This window comes from Chiloscyllium plagiosum, chromosome 5 (genome assembly GCF_004010195.1).
Source record: "Chiloscyllium plagiosum isolate BGI_BamShark_2017 chromosome 5, ASM401019v2, whole genome shotgun sequence".
Classification (NCBI taxonomy): domain Eukaryota; kingdom Metazoa; phylum Chordata; class Chondrichthyes; order Orectolobiformes; family Hemiscylliidae; genus Chiloscyllium; species Chiloscyllium plagiosum.
Window position 1 is genome coordinate 80,448,651 of NC_057714.1, and position 8,496 is coordinate 80,457,146.

Genomic DNA, 8,496 nt, shown 5'->3' on the forward strand with positions numbered 1-8,496 from the left:
GCACTTACCTGATCCTGAAACTAATTTTCACACATCTGTCACTTTGACACTGAGTGGAGTCCCTGCATCCAGTCAGCATTGATCAGTCAACCAATATTATAAAAACAATTATCTTGTTGTCTATGTTGTTACAATCCCCATAGAGACCAGTTAAAAAGAAATTTGAACTCAGTGACCAGCTTAAATGAATTGAACAAAACAATTTCAAGTTTTAAGACTTTTCTTGTAACCAACAAAATAAAATCTGTATCAGCTAAACATTATCTAGTACTGCTAATAAAATTCTATATTATTGCAAAGACATCTTTCATTCTTAACATGACTAATGTCCCAATTCCCATTTATATGTTACTTCACATTCTCTACAGAATTATAGTCATCACAGGAACCAATCTGAAATTATTCCTAGCTTCTAACGGGCCTGTTTGTTACTGAGTACTAAGTGTAGAGTTGTTTCTCCCAGCCTTTCTAGAATCCCTGATTTGGCTTCCAGCTGCATCATGCCTGCACCAACTCTTCAAACAAGCATCATTACCTAGTACCAATCTCTTGCTTTCTCTCCCCATAACCTTAACATTATTTCTATACAAATAATCATCCAATGCCCTCTTGAATCCCTCAACAATCTTGTTCAAAGTAACCATATTCATCATGAAACACTTTGGGATCTTCTGCGATTGTGAGAAGTGCTGTTTGAATGTAACTCTTTTTCTTTCTGGGTTTTGAAACAGTTTACACAAGCTTCACAAATTTCTGAATTGTGCCTGACTTGTTGTATATTCCTTTGTGTGTCCCCTGATCCATGGCTTTTGCTTCATCTTGTGCTTTCTCACCCTCACCACTTTTGCAGATTTTATAGCCCTGCTTTGTGGAGATTCCTCCCAAAAACAAACCTCATTACTACTTTACTGCTTATGTTTATGACCCTCCTTTATCTTTGCAATCAAGCCTTTCATTTCTTATCTTGACTTCCCTATGGAGCTCCGGTGACAGCTTTTGTCATTTTGATTGTTTTATAACAGAATAAATGTGAATTACTTATGTTTATAAATTTATGTCCATATAGTGACCAGTAGTGGGGATCAGTTTCCTTCTCCTCAACATGGCCACCAGTTCAGTTGTAGTTGTGGAACTGGCATTATTCTGGCTGATGTCAAGTAACTTGACAGACTGGGGATCGATCCTGGGAAAGCCTAATTTCTACTAAACAAAGCAGATTAACTTTGACTGTTAGAATTCATCCAACCAGGTTTATGGAGAAATTTCTGGCGCACTACCAAGTGAACAGGATATGTTTGTGTTAAAACAAAGAAATCACACGTGATATACACAACTTCACTTTACTATTGAGTACATTGATTGAGTAGCTGCCATGTTATTTTGTCTGACCAATCTGTACACTGTTTCGAATACAAAGGAATGGATTATTTGAATCATAGTAACAAAAATCTTCATGTTCAGTTCGAGCCAAGTGTGGATCTAGGAGCAGTCATTGGTTCAAAGACTTTGGTCATTTAAGTGATGCATTTGAAATGTTGGATTGCCTTCAAACCAAAGCAAAAAAAGATTCTCTTTACCAAATCAGAGATGAGTAATATGACCTCTCATCAGTCTATGCTCAAAATTGCCAAGTTCCAGTGAAAATTGTGATGAAAGTGTTGTTCACAGGTAACAAGTCTGGATTGACACTTTACTGCAGAACACTTTGGTCCCTGTAAGCACTGTTTGTATGTCATGATTGATTTTTACAATCAAAACTACCACGGTCATACTGTTTTCTGTCCATTATTTTCTGTCTCTTACATTCATTTGTTTTTCTTCATTAGTTCTCTTATTTCATTAAACTTCAGCTGCATCCAGAAGATTGAGCATCTGAAAGTCTCAAACAATCCTCTCTCACCAGTCACTCAGAAATACGCTACAGTCTGTACTGATGTATTACTAACTCCCTTCTCAAATTATTACTTGCAGAATCTGTGACTCCTCCACACCTAGTCATCTCTATCTTGTCTGTGCTCATTAGATTATTGAAGATATTAGGAAGTTTATTCCTGTGGCCCTTCTTGGTGTTGGAAAGCCCCCACCCTCCCCCTCCACCAGCTATGAACGTTTCTAACCAGTGAAGTTGTGACATAAGAACTATTCCAAACTTAATTAATATGATATGTCATTTTAAAATAATCAGTAAGGTTGCAAACATTTCCTGCAAATAGTTTTGTTTTAGTGACATGTGCTATGCTTATTTATTTTGACTTGGATAAAACTTAAAGGAGAATGTGGACTCTGTGCATCTGCATGTAAAGTGTAACAATACCTCTTTTACAAGGTAAATTTTGCCAGAATTTGGTTTTATGTCAAAGTTGGCAAGTTTCCTGGAGCATATCTCTTCGTGGGTCTTAGTGGGCTTTCTCTCACAATTCTCCAAAACTTGCCTCATTATCTATGCACCATGCCTCTATCATGCCCTATTTGTCTTACCTTTCCACTTGCCACTGCCTGGACTGCCTGGACTTCCTGGAATTCTTGGCCATGGCCCATTTTAAAAGCTCAGTTGTGCAGAAGATCAAACACTGCTAGCTAGGAGTTGCCCTTCACCATGCATATAGTGGGAGGGAAACAAATACAAGATACTTCTGAGGGTAGAAAGATGGCATAGATGATAATGCACTGCAAATGCAAGTGCACATTTGCAAATGTATTGCTATTTAAGAAACAATCTACACAGCTTACCCATCCTTATCCTCATTCCATCTTTTAACCTCGCATAAGTACTACTCTACTATCAATGTTCGGTATAACCTACAGCTTAGTTATTCTAACCACAGCCAGCCTGTCAAAGCCTGGGCAGATGTGACCATCAATGATCCCCACTTCCACTGTAACTATCACCCTCCCCTCCCACCTCTAACCCCCTTTGACTTAGATTGCCCTGACCACCAGGAGTGATTGTGCCCCACCACCTGGACTGATTTGAAAGAACAGCCCTGACTGTTGACTGACCAGACCCCTGATTGACCTGTACTCAACTCCCTGAATGATTGTAGCCGAGTCCTAGAATGTAGAGGTTAATTTCTGTGACCCTGACTGTCTAAGCTAACTCAGCATGTCCAAGCACCTGAACTGATAGTGGATGCTGTCTTTGACTTGCTGTGTCTGGATCCCCTGACTGAAGGCTGTCTCCCTTGGGCTGTCTGAGGTCTAATCTCTATTGGTTGAAGCATACGCTTGTTGGTTGCTGGAACGTGGTATAGGTATGAGATTGTCATTGCACAGTGCAGTACAGCAACATGCCCCTCTTTTGACTGATCACAGATGTCAAACATGACAAGAAGACTGGCTTTGTATCTGATGAAGGGCTTTTGTCTGAAACGCGATTTTCCTGCTCCTCGGATGCTACCTGATCTGCTGTGCTTTTCCAGCACCACTCTAATCTAGACCCTGGCTTTGTATCTGAGCTAAACAGCAAAGCAAGGCAGAAGTACTGTGAACCTTTAAGCTTAGCTGAGGGGTCAAACTACAAAATGGCTACTTAAACTCAGACTAGAAATAAAATATTTTGCTTTCATTTTAAGTTATGTTTATTGTGCTAAATATTATTTTTTCCACCTCACCCATGTTGACAGGTTTTATACAATATATTCCTATTTGTACCTAAGATGGCAAGTACTTAGGTTTATCATATTGCATATTTAAAAAGGCTGCATGAAAACTTGAAAGAATGACTGACATATTTTGTGGTTTTAAAAATGTTGATTTTTGTCCCCCCAAATTGGATTATCTTTTGTTGTGATATTTATCTGGGTTTATTTTTCTCCATTGAATGGTTTTCACAACATTCCTAATCAATGCCTTTTATATGATCTTTCTTCAATATTTAGAAATAAGTTTCTTTCCAAATAATAAAACCAGAAAATATTGCATGTCCCCACTTTTCCAATTACAAATGCAACTAAAAGCCTTTAAGTGAAAACAAATCCATTCTTTACTAACAAAACTAATTTTTGGTCTGCTGTTAAGATATTGGAATGGAACCAGACTGAGCTGTAACATCTCTGTGTTCAGTCTGGCACCCTGAAGAAACCTACTCAATGACCTAAGAATGCTCTGAGAAACAGAAAAATAAAACAGAAGTAAAACAGCAGAGAAAACATTTCTCCTCACTTTTTGCCCAATACAGTATTGGCTCAATATCTAATACCCTTCTTTTGGAAAATATCCTGGAATATTTTAACAGACAAGGAACTGAAGACATGAGAATTCACTGCTTCATTATTTCAAATTACCTAGTAATTTGAGCTTCCTAACAGTTTTTTTTTAACAAATATAAAACTCTGGTGTTCATTTACGTTCTTTCAAAATATTACCCTGTGACATTTTTGACAGATGCAAAATTAATGTCACAACCTTGCACCATCCTACTTCTGCAAACTGTTTTAGCCCTAATTCTTTGCTTTTGGCCTTCAGTCTTCCAATGTTGGGTTTGTTTTGTATCTCCACAGTAGGCCAGGCAGTATCCAAGGAGCAGGAGAATCGGCGTTTCAGGCATAAACCCTTCATCAGGAATGATGAGTTCCTGATGAAGGACTTATGCCCAATACGCCAATTCTCCTGCTCCTCGGATGCTCCCTGACATGCCGTGCTTTTTCAGCACTACACTCTCAACTCTGATCTACAGCATCTGCAGTCCTCACTTTTTCCCTCTGTTTTGATTCTGTACTGCACCCCAGCCTTGATGGTAGTGCCTCAACTATTTCACTGTCCATTCTATAGTAATGTTCCCAAATCTATCCATTTTGTTACATTTCTCTCACCTTCAAACGTTTTCTCAAATTTTGCTTCTTCAAGGCATTTTTTGTTACCTTCCTGAACTCTACTAGAAACTGTCACCTGGCATCTCAGTCCTTTTGGAATGAACATTGGATGTTTCTTTGTATTAAGGACGTGTGTTCTTGGTTGTTATTCCAATTCCCACAGTTTTTGCTTTTGTTGTCAGTCATACTATGAGTTGATTTCATTGTTCCTTATTTAGCCAGAAGGCAAGCTAAGAGGCAGAATTGATTTTCTGGCAATCTAACTGGATCTTATTGGATGTTTATTATTCACCTTTTTCTACAATGCAACAGTTTTTATTTATATCATAACTTTAGCAACCTAAAATGTCCCAAGGCACTTTGAAAAAAAGTTATGAAACAAAATTTGACATGGAACCATTTACGAGGCGTAACTTAGAGGTTAGAGGTGTAACTTTTAAAAAAAACTTATTCTACGCGTTAGTATTTAAAGAAAGGCTTATATTTGAAGAGAAGGATAGAGACTTAGAGAGCTTTAGGACCTAGACAGCTATCAAAGGTGGAGGATTTAAAATAGAAGATGCATAAAAGGCCAGAATTGAGGGACTGTAAATATGTTTGCGGGTGTCAGGGTTGAAGATGATTACGGAGATGGGGAGAGGTGAGGCCTTGGTGGATTTAAAAACAATGGAGAAAATTTAAACCAATACAGAAAATGCCAAAGAAATTTAACAGGTTTGGTAGCATCTGGGGAAATAGAAACAGAGTTAACCTTTCGAGTCCAGTATGACTTCTTCAGAACAGAGTTTAAAACAAAATTTAAAAGTGAGGTCGTGATGAATAGGAGCCATGGTAAATCAGCAAATGTATGATGGGTGAATGCAATTTGATGCAATTTAGGATGTGGGCAGCATTGCTTTGAATGATCTCAGGGTTATAGGAAGTGGACAGGAGAACATCGGAATTGTCATGCCTGGACTGAACAAAGGCATGAATGTGTGTGTTAACAGCAGACAAGCTGAGGCAAGAACATAGTTGAGCAATGTTTATAGATGTAGATATACATGATCCTGATGATTGCAAGTATTTATAGGAAAGTCATCCCGAATCTAGGTATGACACCGATGTTGTGAACAGTCTGATTCAGTTTCAGGTAACTGCCAGGCAGAGGATTGGAGTCAGCAATGACACTGGCCTCAGTTTTCCCAATATTGAGTTGGAAGAAAATTTACCTCCTTGAGTTTTGAACCCAGCACCAGCAGTCTGAGAGGGGATATGATTGAGACGTATAAGATTATTAAAGGATTGGACACTCTGGAGGCAGGAAACATGTTTCTGCTGATGGGTGAGTGCCGAACCAGAGGACACAGCTTAAAATAAGGGGTAGACCATTTAGGACAGAGATGAGGAGAAACTTCTTCACCCAGAGAGTGGTGGCTGTGTGGATTGCTCTGCCCCAGAGGGCAGTGGAGGCCCAGTCTCTGGATTAATTTAAGAAAGAGTTGGATAGAGCTCTCAAGGATTGTGGAATCAAGGGTTATGGAGATAAGGCAGGAACAGGATACTGATTAAGGATGATCAGCCATAATCATATTGAATGGTGGTGCAGGCTCGAAGGGCAGAATGGCCTACTCCTGCACCTATTGTCTATTGTCTATTGATGGTTTAAAAACATTGGATGGTAGAGAGAGATGGTAGTATGGGACAGTAGAATGTACATGTGGAACCTGGGATTGTGATTTCAGATGATGTCACTAAGGGGCAGCATATAGTGGGATGAGGGGAGATAGGTTCCAAGTATGCACATCGTACAATTTTAACTGCAATCAGGAGTAAGCTGAATATTTACCATGTTCAACAACATTACTGAGTGTATAGAGATTTAAAATTTATATTAGCTGATTTTCATTCAGTAGTATTGGCTGGATTAATATCCTGTCTTTTCTTTGGGAGGCTTATATCTTCATTGAAGCAATGGTATGGTTACCTCTCTCACCCAAGGCACATAAAATCACATTATGGGAAACTCTCTAGTTTGAACTTGATTTCAACTAATTTGTAGGGAAAGAAAAGCTATGACTTCCTGACATTCTATCTCAGACTTTCATTTCGTGTTGACTCTGAAGATATTGCAGATGCAGGAAATCTGCAATATAAACAGAAAATGCTGAAAATATTCAAGGTCAGGTAGCATCTGTGGAAAGTTTATGAACTAATTTATTCGAGGATGATCATTTGTCTGTGTGTGTTAGTGTGTAGACGTGCAGGGAGTTTCAGTTTAAGCTGAAAGTTTCTTTCAGGTTTTAACTCAATTCCCTTTTGAATTAGCATTTAGTTTATTTTTTGACTGTTACAGTCAGACTTTATAAAGTACGTAAACTGAGTACATCAATTTTCCAGAAAGAATGCAATCAAGCAAATACTATAGTATAAAATTAGAAAATTTAAATATCTAGTAAACATAGTTAATCATGACAATATTTGCATATTACTGTTCTTCTTTGAATAATTATTTTGGATTTTGACATTATGTCCCTTGTCAGCCTTCTGCAGAGATTGTTTCCTCTGGGAAACCCTGGTCCACTCCTCCTTCACTCCCAACACCCTCCATATAGCCCAATGGCACTTTCCCCTGCAACCACAGAAGGTGTAACACGTCCGTCTACTTCCTCCCTCCCCAATATCCCAGGGCCCAATGCTTTACCTGCACTTCATTCAATCCAGTCTACTGCACTTGCTGCTTACACTGTGTTCTGTTCTACATTAGCGAAATGAAGCATAGACTGGGTAACCGCTTCACAGATCTTCCACATTTTGTCTGTGAAAAAGATCCTGAGCTTCCAGTTGCCTGCCAGTTTAATACGTCACCCTGTTCCCTGGCCAACAGTTCTGTCTCAGGCTTGGTGTAGTGCTCCAGTGAAGCTCAGCTCAGCACAAGCTGGAAGAACAGTACCTCATTTTCCATTTAGGAACTCTACAACCTTCTGGACTTAATACAGAGGAACCTCACTTATACGAATATCAGATTATCCGGCAAGATTGCAAGGTCTCGATGCTTGGCTAAACTATGTTATCCGGCATTTGATTATCTGGCATTCAATTAACCAAACTAAATATTCCCCGTCTGTGTCCTTTGGATAATCAAGGTTCTTCTGAATCATGTTCAACAACTCTAGGGTTTGAGCTTCTCTCATGACCTTACCCCAACCCTTCCATCCAAGGCCTTGTTACCAGATAGTCTGTTATTACACATCACACATTGTTAGCCACTAATAGCCTCCATTAACAGCTATTCACCCTTCTAGCCTGATCATTATCTACTCCTTTGTCCATCCAATTGGTCTTCTTTCTCTTTGGGCTTTATCCTACCTATCATTTAGTCCTTACCCCCTTCCCCATCCCACCTTCTGGAAACCAACATTTTCCTAGGTACCATCAGTTCTGAAGAACGGTCACTGGAACTGAAATGTTAACTCTGATTTCTCTCCACAGGTGCTGCCAAATCTGCTGAGGGTTTCCAGCAATTTCTGTTTTTGATGTTAACGTTATAAATGTCTTTAACAGGCTCAAATATTACACATAGAACATAGAACAGTACAGCACAGAACAGGCCCTTCAGTCCACGATATTGTGCCGACCATTGATCCTCATGTAAAGTAAACCTAATGTATGCACCCTCAAATTTCTGTGACCATATGCATGTCCA

General features: G+C 39.1%; 1 protein-coding gene across 2 annotated transcripts in view; it reads left to right on the forward strand.

The window, feature by feature from the left end:
* The window catches only part of LOC122550039 (sickle tail protein-like), a 710,262-nt gene that overhangs the window by 377,770 nt on the left and 323,996 nt on the right, over positions 1-8,496 (forward strand). The gene's annotated exons all lie outside the window — the stretch shown is intronic.